The following is a 12,025-nucleotide window of genomic DNA, read 5'->3' as shown; positions in this document are numbered from 1 at the left end:
AATAATTGTTTTCTTCTTATGCTTTTGTTTTTGCATTTGCTGAATATTTTTAACTGTTAAAATGTGTCCTTACATTGTTGAGATAATTTAGATTGATTCAAATGTTCATAAACATATGAGCACCCCCAAAAATAATGTTAAATACAACTGAAGTTAAGAATTTCCATCACCTGTAATTAATAAATAATGCAATGGTTATATATCATTTTGCTCCAGAGAATTGCAGTCCTTCTCCACCACAGGCTAATCACAATGCATCAGCCATGGATTTTGTCCCACTTTGAGTTTTTGCTGCGTCTTTGGAAGGGAGATGGCAAGCATTTGTCAGGCCCAAATGCACGGCTGGTGCATTTGCTTTCAAAGTCACATGATTTATAAGCCTGAAATATCATTTGAAAGAATACAAACATTCTCGTGATAGTCATTTTTATGATCTCCCTAATAGATTGCCCCAGATAACATAAGGTACTTTGTGCCACAAATCCCTCCCTCCCTCCCTCCCTCCCTTCCTCCCTCCCTCCCTCCCTTCCTTCCTTCCTTCCTTCCTTCCTTCCTTCCTTCCTTCCTTCCTTCCTTCCTTCCTTCCTTCCTTCCTTCCTTCCTTCCTTCCTTCCTCTCCCTTCCTCCCTTCCTCCCTTCCTCCCTTCCTCCCTTCCTCCCTTCCTTCCTTCCTTCCTTCCTTCCTTCCTTCCTTCCTTCCTTCCTTCCTTCCTTCCTTCCTTCCTTCCTTCCTTCCTTCCTTCCTTCCTTCCTTCCTTCTAGCATTTTGTGTGTGTGTGCGCGTGCATGCACATGTTTAATTGCCTGGAAGTCATGGTGACTTTTGGTGACCCCTAGTGGGGCCAGGATGCTTCAGAGGGGTGGCATGATATTGCCTTCCTCTGCATCCTGGCCAAAGTATTCCTTGGAGGTCTTCCTTTCAAGTACTTGCCAGGGTTGACCCTGCTTAGCTTCTGAGATCTGACAAGATTGGGCTTGCCTGGGCTATCTAGGTCAGGGCTTGATGGCATGCTTTCTTGTGTAACTTGAACATCCAAATTATAGGCAGTAAAAAATTATCAGGAGCTCAGAGTGGGGAAATTTCAGAAAATGCGTAGTTTCCATTGATTTTTACAGAAATCGTACATTAGTCACGGCGTCCCTTAGAAAAGTCCCTTGATACCACTGACCTCCATGAATAGAAGTACACTTAACCTACATTTTTCAGCTTAACTGAGTTATGGATTACAGCATTAGGGAAAATGAGCAATTAGTGTATGTTAGAGCAGTATCAACACTGCTATAATGCATGTTGAGTGCATTATATAATAAGTACATGGCAATTTTGTATTTTATGAAACTGCGGTGCTCATTTGTTCTAGGATTGCTACTTTTCTAAAAGGAAAAAAGGGATGTTATTCATTAGGGCATGCTAATTCGTTTAAATTAAAGCTGCAGGCTTTGATCAATTTAAATGGTACATTAATCAACTAAAGCGTTATCATTAATTAGTAGGGAATAAACTTTAATCTGTGAGTTGTGAGTTAAATGTCCCCTTAATTCTTAAAACTGTTTTGGTGCTGGTATGTTACTGCAATAGAAGATGAAATATCAAAAATTTAAAAGAGTTCTAATGCTAAAGAGTAACTTTTGTTTATTACCTTATACATTATTTTGCACTCCATTCAATATCTCAAAAAGGCACCTACATAGATTTTTGGCAATACGCAAATATATTTAAAATTTAATTGATTAATTCATCAGCTAAAATGCAGGTGATTAATCAACTAAAATCATTTTCTTGGTTGCCAGCCAAATAAAAATGCAGTTTTACAGATTTGTTTCATTTTAGAGAAACAACTAAGCCTGAGAATACTTGCCAATTACACAGTAATTGCAATAAAATCCTTTAAAAATAATTAGAATGTTTACAGTGAGTGGCTGTTGCTCCACTGGCCTCATTCCTGAAAATAACCCCACTTGGCCAGGTTCACTGGCACACAATCAAAATACTCTAAGCAGCTCCATGGTATCACTGGTATGTTGGCTTCAAGAGAAGACTGAAAAGAACTGCAGTTCCACATATATTAGCCTCCTGGGATTCTAAAACAGAAGTCAGGAATGTTTCTTTCAATGCATAGAGGTCGAAGCATTGGTTTTCATGCTTATTAGAAGAGGAACTTATTACACAACAGTTGACTCTGTCATAGTACCTTATTTTGGTTCACGTAGCTAGTTCATTGCTAGGATGTACCCAGAACAGACTTCTTTGGCTTTGCAGATTTGTTCACAGACTGTGAAAAGAAACACCCATTTTGGGATGGTTTTAGGATAGTCTGCTAACAGATACAAGAGTGAGGTCCATAGACAAAGGAAGTCTTGCATTATCTGAGTAGTGGGGAGCCACTGAGTTTGGGGTCACATCACTTTCCTGTAGGGTACTACATGAAAGTGCTGTTGGTCAGACAGATAAAACAGAACTATATCGGATTTACATTACGCCACAGATGCATTTATGGTAGTTAGCTTAACTAATTAAATCTGAAGAACAGATAAATACATGGCAATTAGACTGAAGCATTTGCAAGGCGAAAAGAAAGCTGCGAGCTTTTGAGATAGACTGCAAATTAATGGATGCATTTGGAGGAAGGTGGCAAAACATCTTCATGTGAGATAGTTGATGTTCAATTGAGTCACATATCAGTTAACAGTGAAATCATCACGAGTTGATTTTATCATGCCAGTTTCACCCAAACATGCTCCCCCACCTCGGTAAATGGAATGATGGCTGACACTTACTACTTCAAGAAAATAATAGAAAAGTTGTCCAGCACAGCAAAGGGAGACTGCACCTATCATGAGGATTGCTTTTTCATAAGAAATATTTTCCTCATGCAATTAATGAGAAAATTGCCAAAATTTTATGTTGCCAAAATTTAGTGTCTTGAATCAGCCCTCAGAAGAAAAAATTCCCATCAGAATTAGTGTTTGGGTTGTCAGTTGAACAATTGTTGTTTTGCTGGAATAACAGAATTTAGCTTCTGCTGGACATTGGGCTATATCATGATGGCACAAATTATGATGTGGGCCAAGTGAGCATCTCCCATTCCATTGATTATTATTCTGTGACTCCGTTGTGCCCCATGTTTTAACTTCTGCCCTCTGGCATATAGCTTAGAGAATTGCTACAGTTAATTCCAGAAATGATTACATCACCGCACAAAAAAGAAATTGTAACATGATTGTGCCATTATATCAAGACACCTCTTTGCATGGTTTGAATTGATGTGTATCTGCACTCATGCACATTGTAATATATAAGGGAGAAAGCAGTTCATACTGGCAGGGCCGGCCCTGTCACTAGGCAAACTAGGTGATTGTCTAGGGTGCCAGCCTTATGGAGATGCCAAATCGGCCACCCTTCGTGTGACTCAATGACATTATCAGTGTGGGGGGGGGGCGGGGCGGGCACCAGAAGTTAACCTTGCCTAGGGTGCCAGACAGTCTAGGGCTTGCCCTGCATACTGAACAATGCAGTCGACTGCACTCTTGCAGTGATCTAACTAAATCCAGAAACAATAAAAATGGAAGAAAGACAAATTGCTCTTACTTCAGTGCTGTTTCATAAACATGATCAAATTATTCAGAACCCTAAAATCCAGGTAGAAATTCAGATGGAAAGAATACAGGGATCCTCATTTCTTACAACCAAGCCAATTGGGGGTAGCCAGGTGTTTGACACCCCCTTCCCCTGAGTTTTCACCCCCGGCAAGCAACAAATACGGGAAGTTTATCGATCCCTTTATGGGTAGCCACACAAGGTAGGTGGATTTCTTTTGGTTTGGAGACTCCTGAGTTGTGCAGACATGGCATTAAATAGATTTTGAATCACCTTCTAACCCTGCAGATCTATTTAGTTACGTACAGGTAACACATTCATTCCAGACTAACCTGGCTGGATTCAGACATGTTCCATTAATGCTGGAGCCTTCCTCCAATTTAATGAACCCTCATCCAGCACAATGTGCTTTCCTTAGGTAGAAGAAGCATGTTTCATTGGTGGAAGAGTCCTTGCACTGGTGGGTCAATCCACTATTAGGGAACAGAATCTATTCAACCCAGTGTTTATTAAAGTTAGATTCCCCAGTAAAGTGCTTAAGATTTTGTTTTAAAAGAGAATAATATTTAGCACCAAATACAAAATAACTGGTTTAGAAAAACAGCAAGTGTTTTAGTAATGCCTGAGAAATTGATAGGTCTGTGATTAATCTGCCATTATTTGTCATTTGATCATTTGAAGCCTTACGGGTACATGCTTTGAATAATCTCTGTAAATGTGTCAATATCTATGCTTTCTTTATCAAGCAACAGATGAATAATTTACTTTTAAAAATGGAGCATTATTTAACATAAGCTAGATCTATTTAACAAAATGAGTTAAACTGTTCTGAATAATAGGCTTGAGTGAGCTGACATGCTTAATTTAGTTTTATCTATTTTACACAATAATCTATTTGTTCCACCTACTTAGTGCACATTTATAATGCTGAAAATAATTACTGTTGCATTAGTAATCTTATCACTAGAACTATAGAAGATTAGCAGTAATGTTTGTGAGAGCTGAGCCACTTTTGCAATAATTGAAAAGTCCCTCTGTTTTTCAGTGTCATTTGCCTGCCCCCTTGAAATTTCATTTCTTTTTGGCTATGTCCTGAGCAGCAGAGGGAAGTGCACAGAAGCCTCCAAAAGCTCCAGAGAACTGTGCAGAGTATGAGCTAGCCCAGGGGTCCTCAAACTTTTTAAATAGGGGGCCAGTTCACTGTCCCTCAGACTGTTGGAGGGCTGGACTGCCGTTACTGTACAAGGCCACGGGCCGTCAGTTCTCCATCTTCTGTATCTCTCTCCCTTCCCTACACCACACACCCCGGCCTGGGAACTGACCTCACCTCGGTATCACCTCACACTCTGTCTCCGCCGCCTCAGCCCAGTGCCGGAAGTGTGCGTTGCTAACGCGAGTTTAGGTCGAACGTCACTTCCGGTCTGATTTTGCCATAACCCGGCAGGCCGCATAAACGTCCTCAGCGGGCCGCATGTGGCCCGCAGGCCGTAGTTTGAGGACCCCTGAGCTAGCCTAATGGCCATAGTAAAGGAATCATCCAAACTTTGACAGCTATCAAGTTGTGCTGAACTTGTCAAAGATCTTACTCCACTCCAACCCAAATGACTTTAGATAGTTGCATGGGCTGGGTGGAAGGTTTTTTGAGAGCACATAAAGGGACCAAGCGGTTGGGTTGATGAACTTCTCTAAGCTTGCTTAGTCAGCTCCTTTACTCCCATGGATCAGAACTTCCTAGAGCTGTCCCCTATGCTGACATCAGTGAGGGCAAATGAAGCTGTCATATAGTGACAGTAATGCCTCCTGAACTAGTCTTAGCCAATCTTAAATGTGCCAGCCAAACACTGCATTTGGGGCAACACTTCCTGAACTACTGCACACTTTATTCTATTTTGCTACAAGCCCTGAAAAATTGCTGACATTAAAATGTTTATTAAAAATACCCCACCTTTGGTGCAGCTCTCGTCATAAGCAGTGGCTTATTTGCAGTGAAATGCATGTGATATTGTGATACTCTAAGAATGAAAAGTAAAATTCAGTCTGTAATTTGTAATTCTCAAATTGCCTCAAAGACCATTTATCTGTGCTAAGGATACCAGCCTCCAGAGGATCCACTGGAATTATAGGTCATCTCCAGAATGCAGAGTACAGTTCCCTGGAGAAAATGAATACTTTGGAGGGTGGACTCTAGGACATTGTACTCCATTGAGGAAAACTAAGCCACTTTATTTTTATGATCTACTCTATGACAAACAGATTAAGTAGAAATTTGGGATTTTGGGGCCTTTGACCTTCATATTTACATTGACTAATGTGTTAATGTCATTTCTTCTTTACAGTTACATTCCTGTTTCCTTTCTACAGTATCTTCTGATTTTACTTCTTGCATTTCCCTGAAGACAAGCCTGTCTTCCTTCTCTTCTTTTTGCTCTTTTAACTGCCTCCCAAAATCAATTTATTCCTTTACATCCCACTGCCATAATCAATTAGAGTCATCTTCCAAATCCATTAAATCAGCAATGCCATTATTGGCACTTAAATTTTGTCTTCCCAAATCCTCAGGAATTTGTTAATGTAGAGTCTAACTAGTATTTAAAATGTTGGGATGGTAGTATCTTTTCTGTGATAGCATTTGTGATTTTAACCACTGGGTGGTTCACAGGATACAACGTAAACCAGATATAAGCAGTCATATTCAGTAAACTGCCATTTCATCTAGAATTTTGCACAATCCCTTCTTGGCTTTTAGCACTTTTCTCTTGCATTATGGGAGAGTGCTTTCAAACAACCTATTAACCTTGCCAAACTTATCTGCTAAAAACTCTTCATGGTGACTTAATCACATCAGAAAGCATGTAAATCATTCTGCAATGCAGGGGGGTATACGTACTTCAAAGATCTCCCTGTTAATTTCAGAGCCAGCCTTTGGGGAGGGCATGTTTTTCATTGTCCTGAAATGTCCAGACCCTTGTTACCATTACAGGTATCCCTACTCTTGAAAAATAGGAATAGGCATGAACTGGTTGATGCATTAAAGTTTGTCATGAAAGTTTTGATTAAAAGGCCAGGTCTAAGAATACAGAAAATAACAGCCTCATTATTTCTTATCAGTAGGCCTAGCCTCTCTATACCCCAAAGGGGGGGGGGGGGTGATGTACTTATTTCTAATGGCAGGTAGACCTAGCCATTTTCAGCTTGTGTACAATTGGGGGAAGAGTAGATCTACCTGACCAGCATCTAAAAATGGCAGGTGGTCAGCTGAACTGGCAGGCAGGCTCCTGCCCTCCGACCGGATTTTGTTGTCCCACCCAATTGGCTGGCAGGCTCCTGCATTGCCATGTGGCTTCACTGCCCCACCAGATCAGCAAGGGCTCCTGTTCTTCTGCCAGGCTTGGAATTCATGACACAAAACTTAAGTAGCAGCTGTTTGGTGGGTCAGCTCAGTCTCTCTCCTTTCCCATACCTGCCCCTTCCCAAAACGGAAACACTCGCACAATTCTGTGAAATAATTTTTTACATTAATCCCAGGACTGTTTTTGTTCATTCAGAATACCCCCAAGCCAATGTGCAACAGCTAATTTTAGGTTTAATTTTGGCTTGGGTATGTTTGAATTGACATTCTTACCTCAGAGACTGTGAGTGTTTGAATGCATCTCATTCTGCTTGTGTACTTTGTTTGTATACTATGCTAGCTTTAAGAATCAAAGGGCAAGTTCCCAAAATAACGTTATGCTTATTTTACTTCATTCAATACCATTTTTAGATATACAATCATATGGAGAAACGTTATATGGAATTGGCATTTATACAAAGATGCAACTTTTTCTTTTCAGTGGCTGCAGACATCCTCATGTCAGAAGCCAGCTCATTTAATTTTTTCACTATGTACTCTCAAGTACAAGACAGTAGTATTCAGTCAGTGTGTAAGCCACCTACAGTTGTGATAACTTCTGGAAGTTTTTTGTAAAAAGTCAAAATGGAACTTTTGAGTTGCTTAATATACCACTGGCCCATCTAGCTCAGGGGTCTACAAACTTTTACAATTAATGAGCCAAAACGTTAAAATTCAGAGCAAAAAATCAGCAAAGAACCAGGATGAGAAACCTATTTGTATAACTAAAGATACATAACAGTACTGATAATTGATATGTTAGTCCATAAAATTTCTGCAGTCTAAATAGTAGTTTTTGCAAGTCTTTTATTATGGAGTAGCACACACAGGATTTCATCTACACAATTGTTTTAGAGCAATGGCATCAATCTGTGCATTGTTTGCACATGAATTACTGGCAACTTGGATTACTGGCAACTGCTTAACTCTATAATTCCCCTTTCTGTAATGCATCAATACGAAGCTCTTAAATCCCAGAAAAAAAAAATTGCCTGCCATTCCCTTCAGATATCAGTTATTCTTGCGTGCCAACAACCAGTCTAATATGCCTTAATTTAATTATTTAAAAGAGCCATTTTTGGCTCAGGAACCCTAGGTTGCAGTCTCCTGATCTGGCTTAGCATCGTGTATATTGATTGGTATCAGCTCCCCAAGATGTCATTCAGTAGGAGTCTTCTCCAGTATTTGCTACCTGAAATTCTTTATCTGGAGATGCCAGCGATTGAGTCTTTCCACTACAAGGTCTATGCTGTACCACTGAGCCACTGGTCATCCCTAAAAATATTTATTATTTTTATGAGATGCTCTCCACTTTATACTCATATAGCAAATAGGAATATTTTGCAAGTTACAAAAGATATCTCAGTTTTACTCTGTGGGGAAGGGGCTGTCAATGCACAGCTGATTTATAGCAACTCCATAGGGGTTTCAAGAGGAGTGAGGGAATTTGTCATTGCTTATCTCTGTGTAGCAACTCTAGTATTCCTTGGTGGTCTCCCACCCAAATACTAACCAGGGCTGACCCTGTCTAGCTTCTAAGACCTAATGAGATCAGGCTTGCCTAGGCTAACCAGGTAAGGGCAATCTCTCTATATAAGAAACAGGAATGTGCCTTTGAATACACCCAATAGTTCCTTGTCAGATTGCCTTTTGGAAAGCTTCTGTACCACTTCTGATCTTCTTAATAAGGAAACCTTGGCTGTCGAGGAATCTCCAAGTTCTTGAGAATACACACACACAGTTGTATGAGAGTTTGTATTCTGGCTATATGTAGGCTATGGCTTCCATCCATTTTTAAAACTTTGAACCAAGGGAAAATGCTTGGTCAGGTAAATGCTAGACCTTTTCATATGTCATATAGAATTGCAAGAAACATTGGGGGGTGGGATCTAACAGTGATTTATGCTGGGCTTGTTTTTCCATTAGGGTCATATTGCTACCTCAGCAGGATATCTCTCAACACTTGTAAATGAGGTGAAATTCCTTTCCTCTCCTTGAGTAAATATACACAGAAAAACTCATAATATGGCAAACAGTTATTTGATCATAACAAATGCCTGTGTTATATTTATATTTTGTCAATAACAAATGATACTGTCTTTAAAAGTGCCTATTTTCAGTCAGCTGACTGATGGCTGTGAATAGCATTTGGAACATATTTTCAAGGAAATTTTTCAGCTGAAGAATGAGACAACGGTAGCAGTTTTAGAATGCTAGCATACAATGAACCAAATGAGATTTCTATCCATTTTGTTGACTCCTGCACAGGATGTATAGATTTGATGAATGCATCCACATGTAACATAAAGTAATAAATACTATCATGATTACAAGGAGCCTCTCAATCCTGCAACACAGATTCATGCACATAAGCAGCACTTAGAACTTGTAAGTTGCTCTTGTTGAAAGTTGCTTAGGCACACCTGGATTCATTCCCCACCAATCCTGTTCAGTTGACTTGAATGCATTGCCTGTGATTACAGCTATATATGGACATATATTAATTTCATATTCTTGTCTATGGGATCTTTTATACCAGTTATACCAGTTTATCAAATCCTTTAAAAAAAAACCAACACCCAAATGTGAGAGAGTAAAATAAATGACGATTAGCTGTCTTTCTTTTGCAGAAGTACCATCTGCGAAATGCCAGCAATCAGAGGGTGTTACAAGAGCTGCTCATTTATCCACTTTGCATTCAATGCAGAATTGGCACTGTTTGATAACGAATGTACCCCCTTTGTTTAGTAATCATGAGTCATTGTACTTATAATTTAGCGATCACAGTGTTCTTAAGCTCTACTAATTGATGTTGCAGCTGCATCCCTAGATTATGCAGAAAAACCACCCTATTTGTAATTATTATGAAGTTCTTCCATGGCTTCTCATATAAGAAGATGCTTGCTTTTAGAAACCTGCTTGAAGTGGGTCTTGGGAGGTGAATAGGATTTGCTAATTACTTTGTCATAGCATATGATTCTGTTATGAAGCAAGAAACATGGATCTGCTTAATATGCCCAGTAAAGCACAACCAGTGTCAGCTGATGGGTGTACATATTTTCAAGCACCCATTCATACTTAACATTTTAATGTATATTTATACATATATACCTAAATATATAGCTAAAATGTAATCTATAAAAAGTCTTTTCTGTCCTTATAGTTATCTCAAGTGCATTTTTATGTTACTTATGATAACAGTTTGATAAGTAAACATATTTGGAATGAGCATTAAATAATATTTGGAATGAGCATTAAATAATATATATTAATCCCAACCAGAAATTCACATGTTGCCCACTGTAAATCAAAAATTCCAAGTTAAGTTAAAGATTCCCCATTTGGTGCAAAATTGAGGCTGGTATTTTACATAATGAGATCACATCTACAGAGCTATCTTTAATATTGCAAATGAGGGAATCCTTTTATGCACAGTGTTACCATGAGCGATGTTCTCTCTAATTCCCCCACCCCCAGTGGAGCAGTTCACATCCTGTGCAGAATATAACTGCTATAATCTTTAAATGGGCAATGAGCAGTACAAGACCTGTGTGGCTCCAGATTGCTGCTGAGTGAGGCTTCCTGTGTTAATGAATGTCCACGCATACAAACCGTTTAGAGGGAACACTGAATGAGTTGTCTGCAATACAAATGTTAGACACACACTTCTGTGAATGAGCATCTTTTCCGATATGAAACCCAGTTTCATGCTATAAAAGCCAAGTGTAAGGAAAAGACTTTCCCTTTGCTGCCTTTTGCACCTAGGAATTGCTGGCTTAGTTATTAACACCCGGCTAGAGAAAGACATGTTTAAATCTGAACAAAGACCATCACAATACAATCCGAGGATCTATGACAATGTGTGGAGTCCTTAAGCAAGTGGGAAGAGATCAGCGAATTTAAATCCAGTGCTTCAGGACTTAGGAGAGGTTGTATGAAATCTCCTTACAGCAACACACCCAGTCAAAATAATAACAAGAACACAAAATACACAAAGCAGGAGAATTTGGATCCGATAAGAAAGGTACTTGCTAGTGACAGAGGTGGAGATTCAAGCAATCAAATACAGAGGAATAAAAAGTATGGTCAAGACTGAGTGCAGCAAATAACAGGGCATATGTGAGGGCAGAATATAGTTGGATCCAAATACCATGAAAACATGGGGGGAACTTTTGAATTCAGTTGTGGGACATGAAATTGAATAGGGTACAAAAGATTCTTCCCTCCCCCAGTATTAAGAAAGGGGAAGAGAATTTAGGTGGGCTCAGAAGGGGGGCTTCCTAATTGGCAGAGGATGTGGAAGAAGGAGTTCCTAGGGGTTGAGAGTTTTTCTGAATAAGAAAAGGAAGAGATGACTTGGGGCAGGGAGGAGGCATGCTAAAGGCAATGTAGATTACCTAACCAAAAACTGAAAAACAGGCAGTCCTAAATTACCCTGTCCCAAATCATATGAAAAGGACACCTAAGTGGTCTGAAACAACCAGAGTTTTTGATTTAAAAGGAATGTTGTTGCAATAAGATAGATCCAAGTGGGCAGCCGTGTTGGTCTGCAGCAGCTGAACAAAGCAGGAGTCAAGTTGCACCGTTAAGACCTACCAAGTTTTATTCAGAACGTAAGCTTTCGTGTGCTAAAAACACTCTTCTTCAGACGAGGGGATTAGGTACCTGATCCCCTCATCTGAAGAAGTATGTTTTTAGCACAGGAAAGCTTACGTTCTGAATAAAACCTGGTTGGTCTTAAAGGTGAAACTTGATTCCTGCTTTGTTGTTGCACTATGAATGATGTATTAAAATATACTTTAATTAATTTGTCAGGAAGTTTTGATTAAGAGTTTAAAAACCTTGATGCTTCTTTTTGGACTATTCTTGTATTTCTGGTGCTTTCTGATTGAATCAATCTACGTATACTTTGTTCCTGCCCCCTTTCGTTGGTTCTCAGCTTTTGTGCTGTAAATAGTGTAAAACCACATTTCCTGTGTCCCACATGGGTGCAAAAGACAAGGATGAGTTGATGATGCAGTTTGAGATGGAAGGCAAAT

At 39.5% G+C, this 12,025-nt stretch overlaps 1 protein-coding gene across 4 annotated transcripts in view; it reads left to right on the top strand.

Annotated features, from left to right (window-relative positions):
- Nucleotides 1-12,025, top strand: part of COL11A1 (collagen type XI alpha 1 chain) — a 335,777-nt gene that overhangs the window by 301,810 nt on the left and 21,942 nt on the right. The window lies entirely within an intron of this gene.

This window comes from Heteronotia binoei, chromosome 2, assembly GCF_032191835.1.
Source record: "Heteronotia binoei isolate CCM8104 ecotype False Entrance Well chromosome 2, APGP_CSIRO_Hbin_v1, whole genome shotgun sequence".
NCBI lineage: Eukaryota > Metazoa > Chordata > Lepidosauria > Squamata > Gekkonidae > Heteronotia > Heteronotia binoei.
This window is presented reverse-complemented; position numbering and strand designations above follow the sequence as displayed.